The sequence below is a fragment of the Saccopteryx leptura genome, unplaced genomic scaffold (assembly GCF_036850995.1).
Source record: "Saccopteryx leptura isolate mSacLep1 unplaced genomic scaffold, mSacLep1_pri_phased_curated manual_scaffold_21, whole genome shotgun sequence".
Taxonomy (NCBI): domain Eukaryota; kingdom Metazoa; phylum Chordata; class Mammalia; order Chiroptera; family Emballonuridae; genus Saccopteryx; species Saccopteryx leptura.
This window is the reverse complement of record NW_027095703.1, coordinates 1,648,357-1,668,946: the sequence shown is the minus strand read 5'-3', so window position 1 is coordinate 1,668,946 and position 20,590 is coordinate 1,648,357. Positions and strand designations below refer to the sequence as shown.

The following is a 20,590-nucleotide window of genomic DNA, read 5'->3' as shown; positions in this document are numbered from 1 at the left end:
ATATACATGGGCCAGGCTTCCCCAAGGGTTCAAGAACTCCCCCACTATCTTTAATGAGGCTTTGAGCAAGGACTTGCAGGGGTTTTGCGCTGCCCACCCTTCGATTGTGCTGCTTCAATACGTGGATGACTTCATTGCTGCAGCAGAAGAAGAACAATTAAGGAGGCCACCCTAGACCTACTCCAGGACCTCCAGCAGATGGGGTATCGAGTCTCTGCAAAGAAGGCTCAGGTCATCACCCAAACTGTAAGTTATCTGGGGTATAACTTACAAGGGGGACAAAGGACATTATTCAGTCAAAGGATCCAGACTGTGTTGCAGATCCCAGAACCCATTAACAAGAGGCAAGTATGAGAGTTTCTGGGAGCAGTGGGCTATTGCAGACTTTGGATACTAGGGTTTGCAGAGTTGGCCAAGCCCCTACATGAGCTGACTCGGGGTAAAGAAGAACAGTTTGTTTGGACAGATAAGGAAAGGAAAGCTTTCCAAGCACTAAAGGAGGCCCTAGTAGCCGCCCCAGCGTTGGCCCTACCAGACATGGCCAAACCCTTTCAGCTGTATATTGCTGAAAAGGGAGGGGTAGCCCTAGGGATCCTTAGCCAAGAGCTTGGGCCATGGAAGAGGCCTATAGCATATGTGTCCAAGAAGCTAGACCCTGTAGCGGCTGGCTGGTCAACCTGCTTGAGGGCGCTTGCTGCTACCTCCACCCTAGTTAAAGAAGCTAATAAACTGACATTGGGCCAGGACATCCAAGTTATTGGGGAATACTATCTAGAGCATGCCCCACTGGATAGGTGGCTCTCCAATGCACGACTGACGCAGTACCAGGCACAGTTATTGAATCTTCTGGCAGTGTACTTCCTAAAGATGGCAGCCCTAAACCCTGCTACTTTGCTACCTTTACTGGACCCAACAGTGGTCCATGATTGCAGACAAATACTGGACACTGTAACAGGGGCCAGACTGGACCTTCGGGACCAGGCCTATGAGAAGGCAGACCTCACGCTGTTCACTGATGGAAGCGGCTATGTCCGAGATGGACAAAGATATGCAGGAGCGGCAGTAACTACCCAGGACAGAATCTTGTGGCAAAGGGCATTGCCAAAAGGTACATCTGCGCAGCGAGCAAGGCTGATCAGACTGACACAGGCCCTCCAGGTAGCTGAGGGAAAGGTGGCCGACATCTACACGAACAGCAGGTATGCCTTTGCCACTGCCCACATTCATGGTGCCATTTACAAAGAAAGAGGCCTGCTAACTGCAGGAGGAAAAGAAATTAAAAAATAAAGCTAAAATTTTGGCGTTGCTTGATGTCATTTGGCTTCCCTCTAAAGTGGCCATAATTCATTGCAAAGGACATCAAAAAGGGGACTCTTCAATTGTGCAAGGAAACCATTTTGCTGCTGCTGCTGCCAGAGAAGCTGCGGAAGGAGGAACGGCAGACATTCTTCCGCTCTTGCCTCAAACTTTGCTGCCCTCAGACCCTAAGTATACTCCTGAAGAAGAGCAAGAAGGGAAGCAATTAGGGGGTAAAAAAAATAAGCAAGAATGGATAGAACTTCCAGATACCAGACTCTACTTACCCCAGGGAATTATAGGAGAAATAGTAAAGGAGATCCATGCAAGTTCCCACCTAGGGCAAAATAAGATAGAACAACTAATCAAGAAGTACTATGTGGGACCCCAGATTAGAAATATAGTACAATCTATAGTTTCCAGATGCAAGACTTGTGCATAAACAAGAAGCTTCCCCCCTTAGTTAGATATAGGGGACAATGCCCAGGAGAATTATGGGAAATAGATTTTACAGAAATGACTCCAGGAAAGGCAGGGTTCAAGTACCTACTAGTGCTCATAGATACTTTCACAGGATGGACAGAAGCCTTTCCCATGAAAGGAGAAACTGCTTCTACAGCTTGTAAGATTCTACTGAGGGAAATTATCCCTAGATATGGGATTTCCATAGCAATAGGATCTGATAATGGACCAGCTTTTATCTCTAAGATTTCTCAGGAATTAGCTAAAAGGTTAGGAATTAATTGGAAATTACATTGTATTTACAGGCCTCAAAGCTCAGGGCAAGTAGAAAGAATGAATAGGACTTTAAAGGAAACTCTGATTAAGTTAAGGGAGGAGACCGGCAAAAACTGGGTAGAGTTACTCCCTTTTGCCCTGTTTCGGGTTAGATGTACACCTTACACTAATAAGTGGACCCCCTATGAGCTCATGTTTGAACAACCAGTTCCTCTAGTTCCCCAGCTCACCAGAGAGGAAATAGAGATTTCTAATCATTACTTCCTCAAGCCCCTACAGGCATTGCAGCAGATCTGGAGAGAAGTAAGAGAACTATGGGAGCAGAGGACTGCAGCATCAGGAGACAACACCCAGAAGTTTTCACCACCGGACCCTGGACAGTGGGTTTGGATCCTTAACCACTATCAAAGGAACCTAGAGCCGCGGTTGCAAGGGCCATTTCAGGTACTGCTCAGCACTCCTTCTGCAGTGAAGGTGGCTTAGAAACCCTACTGGATCCACCTTTCCCACGTGAAACCGGCTCAACCCCCTGAGGAGGAGTCTCGAACATGGTGGGTCAAGCAAGCTCCTGGGGAACCTTTAAAACTTACTTTCTCCTCTGTAAACTGCTAATATTTTATTGTTTTTATGTAAATGGGTTAGAATTAAAGGAATGGGTGTTAATTAGGACAGCTGATGGAACAATAGTAGCACAAAACAATACATGGGGCAACCAAGTAACTTTCAGAGTAGATTTTTCAAAGTTCTTTGAGGATGAGTTCTGTGACTCTCCTGCAGCACATAGGTCTGTAGGATGGAAACCTAGAGCACCTTTAGGCTCACCACAATGGGAAAATAGGTGTGTTCGCCCTCTCGCAAAAAGGGCATTGTGGTATACTCCACATTATGCGTGTCCTGAGCCTCTTCCAGGGCGGCGCCACACTTGTGGATCTACCACTGACTATTGTTGTAAGGCATGGGGTTGTGAAATGCTTGCTAGTAAATGGAATCCACCAAAATCTGACCCAGACATAGATCTCCTCCGCCTAGGAACTAAATTTGGAGGGAAAAGGCCTAATGATGCAGGAGATTACCAATGTTCTATAAACAATTGTAACCCTACCATAGTCACCATCAAAAGGCCTCAAGACCCAAGTTGGAGTAAGGGAAAAACATGGGGAATAAGACTCTATACCAAAGGCATGGATCCAGAAACCTTCTTTACTATCAGAAGATTACCCACAAAGAATAAGCTTCTATTTGAAGAAGGAAAGAATAAGCTAACCCCTAGAGTGCCCAAACCACCAGGCACCTCTTTGACCAGTTCTTCCACAGGCAAGATGAACTCAGTTAGGCCAACTCCATATAGTGTACCAGGAAGAACAGATCATAAGGCACCCTATCACACTCTCCATCCATCACTGGACAGACAGCAGGAAGAACTAGGACTACTAGACAAAGTGTTTACTTACTTTAACAACACTCAACCTAATATCACTGAGTCTTGCTGGCTGTGCCTTATCTCTAAACCTCCTTTTTACATTGGGATAGGAGTTGACACATCAGAAGGAGGGGATTTAGTTCCTAGCACTATAATCCCCCCCACTACTGGGAAACAAGACCAAATAGAAGATTATTTTCAGGGGGGTCTCTCACCCTAGCTGAGTTCCATGGGAAAGGGACTTGTTATCCCATAGCTAATTTCACTTTAACTAATTCTAATTACAGTGACTATTGTCTTAATCAAAAAACTCTGTTTAGTGATCCAGAAAAACCTAAGGTGATAAAAGCACCAGAGGGACTATGGTTTGTGTGTACCCAAGGTACATTCAAATGTATTGTTCCTACAAACCCTGAGCTTTGTGTAAGTGCATACATCATCCCTCAAGTGTATCTGTATGGAGGCAACCCTAATTTCCTTCTTATACCACCTTTAAGAGAAAAACAAGCTCCCGTTCTAATTCCTATCATAGCCACTATAGGTATTGTAGGGTCAGCAGCAGTAGGAGCTGCCTCTCTAATTCAGGGAGACTTGAATTTAAAGCAGTTGTCCCATACTGTCTCAAAGGACATTGCTATACTCCAGAACCCGGTAATTTTCTTAGAGAAACAAATAGATTCTTTAGCAGAGGTGGCCCTACAGAATAGGAGAAGGCTAAACCTCCTTTTCCTCAAACAAGGAAGGTTATGTGCCGCCTTAGGCGAAGAATGCTGTTTTTATGTCAATCATTCTGGAATAATTAGGGAGAATATTAAAATGTCAGCAAACAGGTTAAAGAATAGAAAGGTAGAAGAAGAGGATAACCCAGGCTGGTATGCCTCTATGTTCAGGACCTCTCCATGGCTAACTACTCTCATATCCACAATTGCTGGGCCACTGCTGACACTTTTGTTAGCCCTCACTATTGGGCCTGTAGTTCTTAATAAACTCCTTGCATTTATAAAAGAGAGAATTGAGACTGTAAAGGTAATGGTCCTATCTCAACCCTATACCATTCTTCCTATTGATGAAGTATCAATGGTTTGATTTATGCCCAAGAGAGACGGGGAAATGTTAGATTCAGGAAAGTGTGCTGGGATTGCCAGAGTGTAGGAGCAGAGACAGGGAGGTAATGATAGGGACCCTGTGAGGCTGAGAACAAAAAAAGACAAATGTTTGCATTCCATTGGTCAGAGACCCTTATCAGAAGTTGTTTGAAATTCGACAATGAGCCAGACCCGGCTCCTGTTGCGATGCTACCCCCTTAGCGAATAGGTAACTGCCACATCTGCTTCTGTGTAATGCTTGCTTACTTAGGATATATATAAGGACCTAGCTGTAAGCACCAGGCGCAATTCCCGTTTGTAGCTCCTTGTGAGTACGGTGTCTCCGGACATCAGGGAACTTGCCCCTGCGCAGGTTAAACTGGCCAATAAAGTTACATCTATACTCCTGAAAGTCTCTGAAGTTTGTTCTTGTACCTGGTGAATGCTACATAGTGCAATCTTCATTTCAGATATTGTACTTGTCATTTCTGAATGGTTCTTTTTTATGATTTCAATGTCCTTTTTGATGCTTGCTATCTCTTTATTTAGGTGTTCATTATGTCTATCCATTGTTGCTCTAAGATCCTTGAGCATTCTAAAAATCATTGTTTTTAAACTCTGCATCTGGTAGTTTGGTTCCTTCCATCTCATTATATTTCTGGGGATTTCTCATGTTGATTCATTGGGGAAACATTCTTTGCCTACCCATTTTGTCTGTGTATAGGCTCCTTTTGGGGGCATGCTGCTTGTGCATCTAGCTGAGTCTATGGTTGGTGTTTTCTGCCACCAGTATCAGTTGTGATGGTTCTATATCTTCTAAGGTTGGTGTCAGGTGTTGTTTGTAACCTGCTGGGCTACTTGTCTGCAACTACTGCCTCTTTTTGCTGTTTGTGTCTGCATTTTCTGTGCCTGGGTAGTGTGATAGTGGCCCACCTGTATAGGAATCAGCTTCTTCCTGCTTAGAGATGACAGCAGCTCCATAAATCTCTAATCTCCATAAAATTTGCCTCTATTTTTTAGCTGCTTCACTTCCTCTTTAAGCTCTTTCCAGAATCATCTGTAGAAGGATTGTAGTATGGGCCCAGACTGGTTTTCTCCAGCCAGTCTTTCTATAGGTTGCAAGCTTGTTAGGGCAGCTGAGGTTGGGAATATATCACTAGTGGAACCACCTCCTTCAGAGGTCTCTTAGGCAATAGCTCAGTACAGGGATTGTGGCCCCTACTCCAGAGCCCAACCCCTTACCACTGCTGGGTTCTCAAATTTTATTTCTCCCCAAGGTATACAGCAGGTTTAGATCAAGTATGGCCAACAGTCCCCAACTGCAAAAAATCTTACAGCTGATGAGACCCTGGTCTCAGGGAGAAAGACTGAGAGAGTCCTCTCCTGTGGCTGACTGGCCTCCAGAAAGTGACTATGCCCCTCAACCAGACCCAGCATTAGGCTCTCATGGACCCACACTTTGAATGTCCATGTTCTAAGCCTCTCTCTTTTCCCCTTGTGGAGTCTATCCCAGCAGGGTAGGATATACAGCACTCAGACCAGCTTATTCTGTAGTTACTCCCTGTCCAATGCACATAATCTTCTGTTCAGATGCTAATCACAGAGAGCAGAACTCACCTCAGCTGGGCCAGGTGTGAGGATCCCATGATTAAAATACTACTCAAGCAAGGGTTGTTAGGTCCTGTGCCAATGCTCTGCTGCTGGCCACTAGAAGTGACAGCCTTGTGCCTCCCTGGCTGGAAACTGGCACTAACCAGTGGGAGACATGACCTTTGGCTGGCCCTCAGCAACCTGGGAGCTACAAGCAATCCAGAGTTTGTGGTGGCCTCTGCAGGGCCCAGGTGCATATGGAAATACCAGCTGAACACCTAGGCTGGCTTTTATCCACACTGGGCCTAGGGAAAGTTTACTTAAAAGGCCAAGGTTCCCTACGTCCTTAATTCTGCAGCCTCTGGCTTCTGGCTGCTTGAGTTTGCAGCAATTCAGGGATTAGGAAGGGTGATGGGTGTGGCTCCCCTCTCAGCTACAGGTTACAGTCTGTCCAGAGTGTTTTCACAAACCTCAGTAGGGTGTGGCCTCTGAGACCCAGAGCTGTGGTCTGTGCCCACAGTTTCAACTGAGTCTCCTTTAAGCTGGAAGCACCAGTCATAGACTCGGGAGAGTGGGGGAGTTGAGCTCCAGCCTCAGCACCAGAAAACTGAGTCACTGATGCACCCCCTTCTTTCTGGTCTCTCAGAACTACCCTTCACCCTAAGTGGAGCAGGAGAGTCTCCCCAGGGTGGGGCAGTTGCTTTTCTTCAGGTTGATGCCACTCTGAGGACCTCTCCACCTAAGAATGGTAACTGCAGTACTGGAGAATGACTCAGCACATGGGTTAGGGTGGCGATCCTTCAGTCTCTTTCTCCCTGGGCCTCCAAATTTACACTCCCTTTATGCAGCTCAGGTCCTCTCAGCCCCCCTTATCTGGAGATTTGGATAAGTGGCTATCAATCAGAATTTTTTCATGGCCCCTTTAAGATGGAGGCTGAGTCTCAGAAACCTGTCTCTTTCTTGCAGACAGAAACCCAGCTCTTTTCACCACCAGATTCTGTCTGGTCATCTCTTCTGGGATGTGGGGTTTTAGGATAGAATTCTGGGCCTGGAGCTGAGCACCCACATCTCTTTGGGTGACCCTACCACAGTGAGAGCCCATCCAGACTCTCTGCCACCCCTCTCTCCTGGGAGCAGAGCAGCCCTTTCTACATCTCCGCCTTATTACCAGTTTTGGTGTGGCTTCTTCCGTAATCCTTGGTTTTAGAGTGTTCTTTGTTTAGTGCAGACCACTATGTAGCCCAAGAGTCATAAGCTTATTCTTGTAAACATTCTTATTGATTCAGAGGAGAGTGGAATGTTGTATTCTCAATAAGGTCCTTTAAGCACTGGGACAGAACAGTTCTGTTGACTGCAGCCTAACGTGATGCGGTTTTGGGGAGGCCCCTTTGACCACTTATAACCATGCTTTCCAGACTGGTGCCTCATAGGGTCACTATGTAAATGGTTCAGATATAACTATTGAAGGCTTGGGCTCCCAATTCTGCCCCTCAGAATTCTCACCACCTGTACCTCTGTGTTGAATAAAGAAAACCAAGTCCAATCCTACACTGAAATATTTTCTTTAGTTATCATAATAAAACCCTTCACAGAGCAAAGTGCCAGGAGCCTGGGCACACAACCCAGCCCCAAACTGGCCTGCAGGTTAAGAGGGTCCTTACATTGAGTGGGTGTAACCTGATAGCTCTGTCTCATGGTGCCCTTTCAAGGGGAGCTCCTGTTTGTATTGTTTGGAAGGGAGCTGACAACCATGACACACATTAGCAAAATTTTCTATTCCCTTTGATACAAATAATGCTTACTGGCCACTTTTCTGTCCTCTTGATACAAGTAACATTATATTACTGTCCATAACATTTACAGAGTAACTTTCTGTTCCCTTTTGTAAAATAACTTTTACAGCCACCAAGAGCAAGGCTGCTTGATGAGCCCAGGGAGACAGGACCATAGGCCGTCTCCAGTTTACACTGCTAGCATGATGCTGGAGTTTGGGTTGCTGGTGGTCCAGCTGGTCTGTCTCTACATTATGGTGTATCTCTCTTTGCTGAGACTGAAGATCATGGACACCCATGTCTTGCTTCATACTCCAGATCTAGAGAACACATGGGGGACAACATAAGCCAATTGTTTCTGCATTCGGGAACAGTTCTACATCAGTCATTCTGTGAGTGTCCATTAGGTCTACAGTCCCTGGAAAGTTCACCAACCTGTGGCTCACTGCCCAGGCAGTGAGGTGGCCAAAATCCTGGGGGCACCAGTGGGAAGGCCACAGGGAAGGGGAGGGTGAGATAATTATCTTCTAATGATTATTAGGAGTTAACTGGTGACAGCGAGCCATAGAGTAGCAATAGGGAAAAGTTATGGTGTCAGGAAGAGTGTCTGTGACAAAATTCTCATTCACAGCTGCAGTGAATGTAGGACTACAAGGTGATGTTTAGAATCAGGAAAGTCATACTTCCAGACCTCACTACCTTTAATGTCATGTCTTCCGAGCAGGATGCTAGCAACATCCCAGAAGGATCTCACTTGATGGTTTTGTCCTCATTCTGAAAGAGAGAGCAAGAGATATTGCAAAGAAATATATAGGCCCCAGAGTAGGTACTTCAGGGTTCCAGCAGAGGGCAACAGCACCCCATCAGCTCAGCAGAGTGAACTTGGGTAGAGAGAGTTACAGGGGTAGAGAGGGGCACCACCCCAAACACATCCCTCTTCTTCTTTTCTTACACTGCCTTTTCCACTGATACTAAGGCATGGCCATTCATATAAAAGTCCTAGGGGCTCTTGCTCACTGCAGGGATCTGCTCCAGGAAGGCTACAAAGAATGGCAGGGGCCTCACCAAGGAATGTGATAAGAAGTCAGCTGGTGCCAGAACCTTCTGGACTGAATGGTGACATTTTCCACCAAATTTAGGAAAACTAGCTATTTTTATTATCTTCTGCAATCTGCTGTTAACCCTTTCATTAAGATTTTCTTGGTTTTTTTTTTAATTAAGATGTTCATTTCAGACATTATAACTCTCAGTTCTCAAATTCCCATTTGACTGTTTTATTTTATTTAAAGAAAATTATTTTTCATTACAGAGAGGATTAATGAAAAAAATATATGACACAAAAATACAGATTAGAGGTCAGCAAATCCCAGAGAAAAGGGTGAGGGAGTCAGGGGCACTGGGGCAGTGGGGGTGAAATGGGGGCATGTATTTTGTGGGGTGAGGGTGTTACATTGAATGGAACACTTGAATCACACTCAACACAATAAATTTAAAAATTTAATAAGAAAATGAATATAGTTTTCCTTTTTCTACATATATTTCTCATCTGCCACTCATTAGAGTATCCATTCATTTATATCCTCATGTTAGTCTAATAGCTACAGTAAGTCTTTTCTATGAAATCCAACATCTGGCTCATCTCAGAGTCTGTGTTTTATCCCAAGCAGCAGTAAAAGGCTGTATAGCACTTACTGTATTCTTGGAAAATTCATAGAGGGCAGTCACAGCTGAGTCTGCAGACGTGAATGCACATGTCTGTGCTACAGGAGGTGGAGATAGATAGTGTTGTTCTGCCAGTCCACATCCAGAGCAGGGGCTCTGATGCAGGAACAGAGGGAGGACCTCTACATGTACTAGCTGTGCACAGAGCTTGGCTGCTTTAGAACAAATCAAAGCATAGTTGAAAAGCCTTATATATCCAGTAACACGATGAGAACAAGTGTTCCCAGTTGGAAAATCTTCTTGTCCTGAAAAACATAAAAAATAAAACAAAACATGGACCTTCCTGACCCAGGGAGAGGACAAGTGTCCATGTCACAGATAGCTCAATTACAGGTGATGTTTTTCCCACTGGAAGAAAGACACAATCTTTGGTCAGTCTTCAAGGGCCAGTGGATTGTAAGCCCTTCCACTAAGCCTTACAAGCTCTGTGAAATAGCACTTTCTGCTGAGAGACATTATAAGTGACCTCTTAAGATGAAGAGTGTTGGCAGAACCTTACCGATATTCATCTTGGACAGGAGATTCTATTAATAAAAAAGAAACCTGAAAGCCAGAGTTCTCTGCATGACACACATTCCCAAGTCACAGGAGATGGCATGCCTGGTATAATGATCTCGGAATGTGTCAGTCAATCTCTGTGACCAGAAAGGCAGGACTGGTTTTGACCCTTATGCCAAACATGAGAAAAACCCACTAGACTATAGCTACCAGCTGTGATAGGCAGAAACGTCTGTCACAGAGATGACAGACAGAGGTCCAAATCTGTAGACTGGTTTGGCAGGGGCTCTGGAAAATGTCAATGGGGAGGGACTTCCTAACAGGTGGGGGGATCTCCTTACAGGGCAACAGAAAATGATCTGTGCCTCAAGTTGGAACCTTCAATCATAGTCTGTCCCTTGAATACTCAAGGCCCCTGCTTGGAGCCTTCATTTGGAACCAAGATGGGGCTGTGCTGATTCAGGCTGTCCCTGGGGTCAAGCTTTCCCTCAGGCACCCCATAACTACCCACCAGCAATGACTCTGTCCCCTTGAAAATGGCACATCAAGGACATGTGACCTAACAGCGCACGCTCACAGCACACATTTTGTGCGTCTCTCTGCATGGAAGACATGGCCTGTGGCTTCTGTGTTACTTCTGACAGTCCTTTCTGTGGGGGTGGCTGGCTGTCTCTAAGGGAGGAGGCTGCACCTAGTGACAGCATGTGTCACACAGAGCGTGGAGTTACCTGGTGGGAATCTGCAACCCCATGGAGGCAGGTGTGACTGTCGTATAGAAAGGACTGTAGTACAGACTGTTATGCATCTGCACACTGGTCCTGCTCTCTCAGCCAGTGTCTGCGAATTTGCAATGCCAGAAAGTTCCCACTATTCTCTAACTGGTAAGGACAACTTCCAAACGGAAAGTGTAAAAACAATGTAGTTTATACTGCTTTCTTGCTAGGAGTTGGAAATGGGATACAAGCCAGGCATAGAGGGCTTGTGGACCTGCCCCCATTACAGAATTGGACACCAGGTCCCCAGTGAGCTTCCCTGCCCAATGACCCTCCACATGGGCCTGTCCTGGGTGATGCCACAGCAAAGACTCATGGACATGCTGGATTTTATCCTGTGTACTACTTTCCCTGCCTTGGCTGGCTTCTGTGACCAGCCAAAGTTTGGCGGGGTCTCAGGGACCACCAACAAAACCGCCATGGCACAGCAGGTAAAGAAAGAAGGCCACACTGGCTCTGTGGCTCACTTCTTGCTGTGTTTTCAACATTTAGGTGTTGGGGACACTGTACCTTCCAAACGTTGAAGCACCATTCACAGTGAAATGGGTTTCAACCCGCCAAGTGAGAGTCCATGGACACGGTCCTTGGACCATTCCCCATGACTCAACAGGGCATTTTATAGCAGACTCTGAACTACTGTTTTCAAATTACAAAACTGGAACCCAGACTCACCAGAATGAAACGGAAACTGCTGCTCTTTGTGAATTCCAAGTTATGGTTGTCCATTTTCTGCAACTCAATAAGAAAATGTCAGTAACTGGTCTCCTCATGAAGCTTTCTCTAGAAATGTTTATCATGCAAGAAAAGGTAGTGGCCAGATTGTCATTTGGTGAAGAAGAAGATGTGTGCTTCTTCTGAATGCCCTGGCCAGGAATTGAACGCAGGACATCCACCTGCCAGACCGATGCTCTACCACTAAGGCAACTGCTGGGGCCTGGATCAAACACTTTTAGATTCACTGATTGGGACTAAGCTGAAACGGAAAAGGATACACAAATGAACAATTCTGATGCAATTTCATGTTCTGTATCACTAATTGCATGATATTGTGGATAATTACAGTGAATTGTATACCCCAGACAACAGAAAACATTAAGTAGCAGGAAAGCTGGTAAGAATCAGAAATATACTTTCACCCCTGGGGGTCAAGCTCCCACTAAAGGTCACTGACAACATCTCTGTAAAATACAATTCCACCCTGGGTATTGCCTTCTAGAACATCATTAGTATTATATCCTTCATGCTTGACCAAAGAAGGCAGACAGTGCACAAATTTAAACATGCACATTCCCTGACTACACAGATCAGTGTCTGGTAGTCAGAATGGGGTCAGGTAGAAAATGAGAAGCAAATATAAAACCAGCCCATGAGACAACAGGAGGCAAGGACAGAAGCAACTCTCCGTAGAAAATGGAGGGAGTTTTGCACATGGGTCCGTAGAGCAGTGTGACACATTCAAGAGACAACATGCTATCAATGAACAGTGAGGTCACATCACAGCCAGGAAAACCAACAAGCATGATGTGGGTTGTCTTGCCTGCTTACAAGGAAGCAGGAAGACTTAGATTTCAAAGACACACTAATTTTCTAGAGATTCAAGATGCCATTTAAGCCAACACTCACTTTGTCTATGCCGGCACTAATGATGTAGTTCCCCTTTTTGTTACACTTCAAGGCAAAGATGGGGCCTTTGTCTGGTCCAAGGTCCTGGCCAGGTGATTAGTCAAATGACAATAATAAACACGTGAACTTCAAAGCCATGCTTGGTCCACTCCATGTTTCAGCACCAGAGCCCCTCTTGTTGGACCCCAAAACAAGGGAGGCTGAGCGTACCATCTTCCATCCATATTCTTGCAAAACCGTCATAGGAACCTGTCACCAACAAAGTCCCATCACTCTGCAGGCTGGAAAGAGACAGCCAACAGACACAGCTTAGTAAGGGTGGCTTCTGATCCTCCAGAGACAACTTATTACCCTAGAGCTAGAATAATCATCCACCAGTACTTGGTGCCCTGTTAAGACTTATCAACCACAGTCCAGGCCAGTTGAATCCATGGTAGAGTATGAGCTTAGTGTGTGGAAACCCCAGGTTTCCTTCCTGGTCAAGGAAAATAGCAGAAACACTCATCTGCTTCTCCACCCCTCCCCTTCTATCTGTTCACTCTCTCTTATCTCCTCTTGGATCCATGGATTAATTAGAAAGAGTTGTTCCCACAGCTCTGAGGATGGCTCTATGGCCTCTGCCTCAGGTGCTTAGAACAGCTTGGTTGCAAAGCAATGGAGCAAAGTCCCATATGGGCAGAGGATCATTTCCTAGTGGGCTTGCTTGGTGAATCCTGATTGGAGCACATGTGGGAGTCTGTCCCTGCCTACCCTCCTCTCACTGAATTAAAACAAACTAACATAAAACAATAACAAAACTTATTAAACCCCATTAGATTCCAGGCAGTCTGAATTACCAATGAGATAGGTTCTGTAGGTTTTAAAGGTGTAAGTATTCATCGGAACAGAAAAGTAAAGGTAAGTACTATGTAAAGAAAACCATTTAAGTTGCATTTAATACATAAATGGACCTGTTCCAATGAACATACAAATGCAACTTTGGATCAAATACCGGGAAGCTTTCTTGTTCATATTTTGGGAACTTCCTGTAGTTTTTGTGCACACCTTTTAAATTACAATGTAGGGAGAACCTGGCTGGTTGGCTCAGTAGACAGAGTGTTGGCATAATGTATGGACATCTTGGGTTTGATTCCAGGTCAAGACACACAGGAAAAGCAACCATCTGCTTCTCTTCCCCCCTCTCTCCCTTCTTTCTCACTCTTTCCTTCTTGCAGCCAGTGGATTGGCTGGTTTGAGTGTGGCCCTGGGTGCTGAGGATAGATTGGTTGGTCAGAGTGTCAGCCTCAGCCATTAAAAATAGCTCAGCTGATTTGAGCATCAGCCCACACCATGGTCAGCACACCTGGGGTGATGCTCCAGGCAGGTAATGGAGCACCTTCTCTGTGAGAGGGCATTTCACACAAGAGCACGAGTGGGGTGCCCATTCCTAGAGCATCCCCAGTCTAATGGCATCACTTGGAATCCAGGAGGTCACTGATGGGATTCCAGGCACAAGTGAGCACATCGGACTCGTGGTTTTGCTGTATGGATTCTTCATGTCACAGTCTATCTCCATCGGTTCCGAGTGATTATCTGCCATAGGAAACAGGGGAACCACATTCCCCAGGCACCTGGGTCTCACAAACAGGTTTTCTTTTATACAACATCACCAGTGATGATTACTACCAAACCATGGCCTGTGTCATTTCCTAAATACATTACGCTTACTTAAATACAAGGTGGGGCCAAAGCATGTCTACCGGTGAGAAAGTTTATTCTTGTATTATTATTTATTGTCACAGTATTTGTTGTATATGAACAACTGTAGACCTACTTTGCCAACCCTCCCCCCACTGTTATATTTATTCTGAATTTGTCAGAGGGATAGCAATAGTTACTCCTTATATGTAGTTGCAGGTGATGTCTGACAGCCACCAGCATGAGGGGGACAAAGGTGACAATAGCCAGGTGTCTCCTGCACACAGTCTCCAGGTCCCTGTTCACCTGAGGAGATGCGGCATTTTATCTTGAGCAAGCATCTGAAGGAGCACCTTTAGGGAGCTCTGGAGGGTGGATGCCCCCATGCTCTCAGAAGTCCTGCCACTCTCCACACCCACATTTACACATCCTGGTTTCCTTGGGACACATGCATGCACAATGTTTATGCACCCCTACACCTGCATACATTCCTGTGCGCATGACGCACACACATGCACATAAACATGCACACACACACATTTTTTGAACTCAGAACCCACAGCAGTCTCTGCATGTAGGAGCAGCAGAGGAGGTGCCGGCAGGTGCTCTGGGTAAAAGCTTGGCTCTCTGACCAATCTGCCCAATACTGCTCAATGGTCACCTAACAAAGACGTGCCTTCCAGGAACTAGCTGAGACCAAGTCAGACAGCACACAATGTCCTGGTGCCTGCTTGGTAACTGGGAGCTCCACACTTACACCAGGATTTTCCCCAAACCCTCCACCAGGAAGGCTGGGGGGGGGGGACTGTGTCCTGCACTGGGAACACTGTATGCCGGACGGTGACCACACAGTGTGGGTCCCTGCCACCTCACAGGGAGGCACAGCTCCCTAAACCTGAGGCTGTGTAAGTAAAGAACGCCGTGTCTCAGGATTTCAGAGGAAGCCTGGGGTGGGAAGCCTCTCGGGCGGAGGGACACACATGTTCGACAGCGACTGGGGACAACTGTGCTGCAGGCAGACCCCTGTGGAGCCTTTGGCCCTGGGACGCCTTGAGAAACCACCAGAAGCCCTCCCAGGCCCGGGAGGCTGCACTCACTGACCGTGTGGGCTTCATTCTCCTCCCCGTCACCGTGGCCTCTCCGTTCTTGGTGGGTTGCCTGGGAAACAGCTGCTGTGGTTGCAGTGTTCTCCACGGCAGCCGGTGCTGCTGCTGTCACCGCTGCCGCAGCACTGGCCTGCTGCTGAGCGAGCTTCTCCCACAGGGCCTGCTGCTGCGTCTGCAGCACGTCGGGCATCACAGCGTCCATGAGGGACAGGGACTCTGTGAGGCCGCTGTCAAATACCCTGCCGTCCTGAGATGAGAGCCACAGGGCAGCCAACAGCCCTGCAGTCCCTCAGGGGATGTTTGCACCCAGACAGACTGGGAGGGGGAGGACGGCACAGAGCTCATGCAGTGCCAAGGGTGACTGCAGTGGGCTGGGTGCTGGGCAGGAGGTGGTGGGAGTGAGCATTGGTGCAGGACAGGTGTGTAATGGCTGTGCTCATCACAGGACCAACTCCACACTTGGTGTGTCACAGACATCAGAGCTCTGCCACCTTAATTCATGGAAAAGGTGCTGTCTGATATCCAATTTCTCCCATTGGTGGGTGGAGGAATTGAACTGTGCCAGGGGACTTTAGAAATGCCTGGAGACAGTTCTGGTTGTCACCACTGGAAGAGGAGATGCTGCTGACATCTACCTGTTGAGTGTAGACCAGGGACACTGCTCACACCCTAGTGTGCACAAGACACCACCCCTCACACAGAATGTTCTCACCCCCAATGTCAAGAGTAACAAGGATGGAAAAACTGCTCAGATGCCAGGACAAGTGTGGGAGTAACTACCCCTCTGTGCAGGAGGGTGTGTCTTCAGGAACCTCCAGCCTGCACAAGGATTGGGAAAGAGAGAGAGAGAGAGAGAGAGAGAGAGAGAGAGAGACCAGTACCATATATAGAGAGAAACCTGCACCATGGAGAGCTGACTGCTAAGACACCTCTCTGTCTCACTAGATAAAATGCCCTCTGGGTGCCTTACTTTAGAATTTAGGAATGAGGAAAAGATACAAGTATCAGCTAAAGAGGAACTAAATGAACCATCACCCCAATTGGCAGCTGGTCACAATTATGTGGAATAAAAAGGCAATCTTACAACAATGCAAAACATATATAAAAAAAAAGGAGCAGGTCATCTGTGAGCCACCCTCAAACCCAGTTCCAGCCAATGCTGACCGTCTGGTGAGCATGCCGCCCTCCATCACATATTCACACCCCAAATGGGTGACTCCTTTGCAAAGAACAGGGACTGTCCACAGTCATCAAAACACGTCATAGTTTAAACTCTAAAAGCACATGTCTCAAGTGTAATGACAGCAAACCTAACCAACATGGTCTCCTGTTGTCCTCTGCATGGACAGGAAAGGTACAAATGCTGTGCAACATGCAAGGGACAGAAACCAGGGGGCGGGAGGCTGAGTTGCAGCCTCACAAGCACTGAGCACTGGCGGGTGTATGGGAGGAGGTGGCTCCTGTCTTTGTATCGCTTGTTTGTTTTGTGGAAGAATCCCAGACATCAAAGGTAAGAAAGGAAGAGGTGGCTGAGGTCAGGGAAGAAATCAGCAGGATGTCAAGTGCCTTCCAAAGATGTGGGTTTCTGGAATATGTCACAGGAACGCACGTGACAGAACACAGAATCCATTGCTCCTGTGACTCTAAAGCTAAAGAGAAAGTGGAGGAAAATGGGAGGAAGGAGACAGGATGAGAGAAAAGTCTGGAAGGTCTGAGGAGATGGGCTCCAGGCAGGTGAGACCCATGGAAAGGGTCACTCAAGGGCAGGACACTCAGACATGTGGTGCCATGAGCACACAAGGCATCACCACATGGGAAGAGTCATGATCGGATACAGGGAAAGCCCAGGGTACAGCTGTGTGCTGGGTCAAAGTGAGAGAAAGCATGGATTACAGAAAAAAGCCTGGGATGACGATGCCACAAATGGCGTAAAGGTCACCAGAGTTCCTGGGCACCTTCTCTGTAGAATGGCAGAGAGGAAAGCCAAAGGCATGGGTGGTGGAGTGGACAGGGTGTACTAAAAGAAGCTGTTATAAAGCAAAACTGAAAAAAAACCCACTGGTGTAAAACAAGCCCAACAACACACTGAGCTCAACCTAAAAAGAGAGAGGACATTCTTGCAAATACACCCCATTTCTAATTTGTAATTGTGGTCCTGTTGTCTTACTGCTTCTACAACGAGCACTTAGAATGCTCTCGAGCACAAGAGTTATCCCCTCTCATCCATGATGCACAAGACAGCTCCCCCTGGGACTTGGCTCAGGGTCTCTTGGGGTCCTTGTGACACTCACTGGCCAGTGCCCAGAAAGCAGAGAGGAGCCATCTCCTATCACTGTGCATGTGCACAGTTACCACCCAAGCTGAGGCTAATAATGCAGTGTGTGTTTTCAGAGGTAGGGACACATGGGATGCAGTGATAATCTTTCCACAGCAGGCCAGGCATGTATGTGCAAAACACTGGTTTGTAAGGGGTCTCAGAGTCTGCCCCCTGTGTATCCAAAGGAATCCCCACCCTCATTCCATAAAGTACAGACCCTATAGAAGATCCCAGAGCCTGGTGTGCAGGACTAAACCGGTTTGCCTGGCCCTGCAGGTCCCCAGAGCATGGGGGGATGAGAGGCCATGTCTCTGCCCCACCTGGGGGGAGGGGTGCAGGTATCTCATTGATGCTGATCTCGGCCTCCATATACTGCAGCTCCTTCTGCAGGATGAAGTTGAGCGCGGCTGGCAGCACCAGTGTCCCATTGATGTTCGATTGGGTGATGTGGCTCTTGATGCCAAAAGTGAAGACTGAGTGGGAAAATCCTGTGGCACATCTAATCTCCGCTGCACCAGACTAACCAGCTTTATTCAGTGTAAGGGGGATATGAGTGGGAACAGTGGGGTGCAGAATCAGGAAACCTCTATTTGCACAGGATGGAAAAGTGGCTTGGAGGGTAGAGCCAGCTCAGCACTGTTCATAGCTAAACAGCCCAGAGCCTGCTCCCATTCCAGCAACACCAAGCTAATGGCTGGCTTTCTCTTGGCTCCCAGAACCTAGGCTTTGAAATCTCTATGCTGCAGTGCACACAGGGCCTCAGGCAAGAACAGGGGCTGGCAGGTGCTGGCTGAGTGACTTACATAGTCAAGAATCCTAAGTAAAAGAGGCTATATAGTATTCTGGGCTGGTCAGTGTGGCTGAGCCTTGTTTTGCCAAAAAGCTGGGAGTTCTCCCTTGGCTGGGAAATGCTGGCTTTCCCTTCTCCAGCCCTCACAGTCATTGGTGGCCTCCACACTCGCTACTGGTAAGGGCAATGCTCAGCCAGTCACAGGGTGTGCGGTGGAACAGTGTGGGGGATACCCTGGCAGGAGAGAGGGGACGGCTATGGCAAGTGCACACAATGCCTGTGTCTAGAAATGAGCAACTGGCTAGGCAGGGAAGCAGGAGCTGCTGGGGGCCCATCAGGGACTGCGGGCGATTTGGATCTTGTAACGACCTTCCTCATGGAGAGAGCTAGCAGCCTCCCATGTCAGGAGTCCAGGCCATGGCAGAAGCCCTTTGAAATCAGTTAACCTGGCTTGTTGGGGCTTAGTACCCATGTTGGTCCTAGTGCAAGCCACAGGTTTATGGAGCTTGCAATCCCTATAACCCATTGTCAGGGGGGGGAGCTTACAGGGGCCTGGGAACCATGTGAGTATCATGAAACCCCTGTGCCTAGCACCCTGGCCTCATGTAGGCTGGGGTTCAAAGAGTTACAGTGTCCCTCAAACGTGTGTCAAGTCCTATTTCCCATGGATTGGGCAGGGGAAGAGGGACCAGGGGTTTTGCAGGACACAATGGGTGCTCTTTTTAAGCCATGGTGTGCAGGTGAAGAATACGCTTATCCCAAAAGGCTGGACGCTCTCAGCCTTTGTCAGCATTACTAGTGAGGTGTGCTTCCATGCCGCTGTTTGCCAGACCCTCACTTGTGAGGTCATGGGACCTCTCTGTAAATGTCTTTTCAGTGGGCATGTTCCCATTGCCCCTGGTTCATCTGATCTTGTGGTGTGCTGCATGGGGCTCTGGCGGGGGCGGTCTGCATGCTGCCTCCCGCCCGCATATGCTCAGAACTCCACCTTCATCAACCAAACAGCGGACGCTTCCACCACCCAACACTGCAGGCACATCCACCTCTCTGAGCCAAACACAGGCAGACTTGCAGTTCCCAGAATTCTCACCAGGTGGAAATATTCCCCAGCAATATGAGGGAGTGGGCCTCTCCCCGCAAGCCTAGCCTTCCCCCTCCTCCTCCCCAGTCCTCCCTTTTCCATTCCCACTGCCAGATTACCAAGAATATATAAAACTTGTAGTTTGTGTATTTTGCAGAGAGCAAGGCATCCGCTGTTCATGTGACACTTGACTGCACAGGGACCCCTCAGAGGCTCCACCCCAAGTCTCCATTGCCCCTGCTCTTCGATGTCATAAGCAAAGGCCCTTTGTGACCAGCCAGCAGTGCCTTCTTCTGTTTTCTCTCTCTCTGCCCGACCCATGATCTCCTATTTTGACCATACTTCTCTCATTCCCACAATACACCATGTACCCACAATTTCCCAAAGTGGCTGTGATCCTCATCTCTACAATACTCTGTTCTTTCCACAGTAATTTTTCTATATACTCTTTGCCCAGCCTGTAATAGAACCAACACCTGTTGCTTTCAGATGACTCTCTCTGCTAATCAGGCCAGATTGAAGTTAGTTAGTGACATAGAAGACAAGCAACTTGAGGCACAACAGAGAGAAGAAGAAAGAGACTCAAAAATTTTTAAAAAAATGAGAAAGCCCTACAGAAATATTCTGACTCCATCAAAAAAAATAACATAAACATAAAAGGTATATCCAAGGGAGAAGAGACAGAAAAGGGAATGGAGAACATATTCAAACAAATAATAGATGGCACAAACCAATGACAAAGAAAAAATTCTCAAGGCAGCCAGAGAACAGAAGAATACAACATATAAAGAAGGCCTATTAGATTATTATGGGATTTCTCAGCAGAAACTTTACAAGCTAGAAGAGAGTGGACACCAACATTTAAAGTCTTCAAAGAGAGAAACTTTCAGCCAAGAATAATATACCCATCAAAGCTATCCTTCAAATACGAGGAATAAATAAAAACATTCACAAATACAGAAAAGATGAGGGAATTTATCATCAGAAACCACCCACTTCAGGAATTACTAAAGAGGGTTTTCCAACCAGATACAAAGAACAAAATAAAACAAAACAAAAAAAGTAAAAGCTCCACCAAGAACATAATAAAACAAAATTTAAA

General features: G+C 46.9%; 1 long non-coding RNA gene and 1 pseudogene across 1 annotated transcript in view; both read right to left on the bottom strand.

The window, feature by feature from the left end:
• Positions 1-20,590, bottom strand: part of LOC136386916 (uncharacterized) — a 478,497-nt gene that overhangs the window by 306,555 nt on the left and 151,352 nt on the right. The window lies entirely within an intron of this gene.
• On the bottom strand, positions 11,863-19,291 carry LOC136386925 (F-box-like/WD repeat-containing protein TBL1X; annotated as a pseudogene).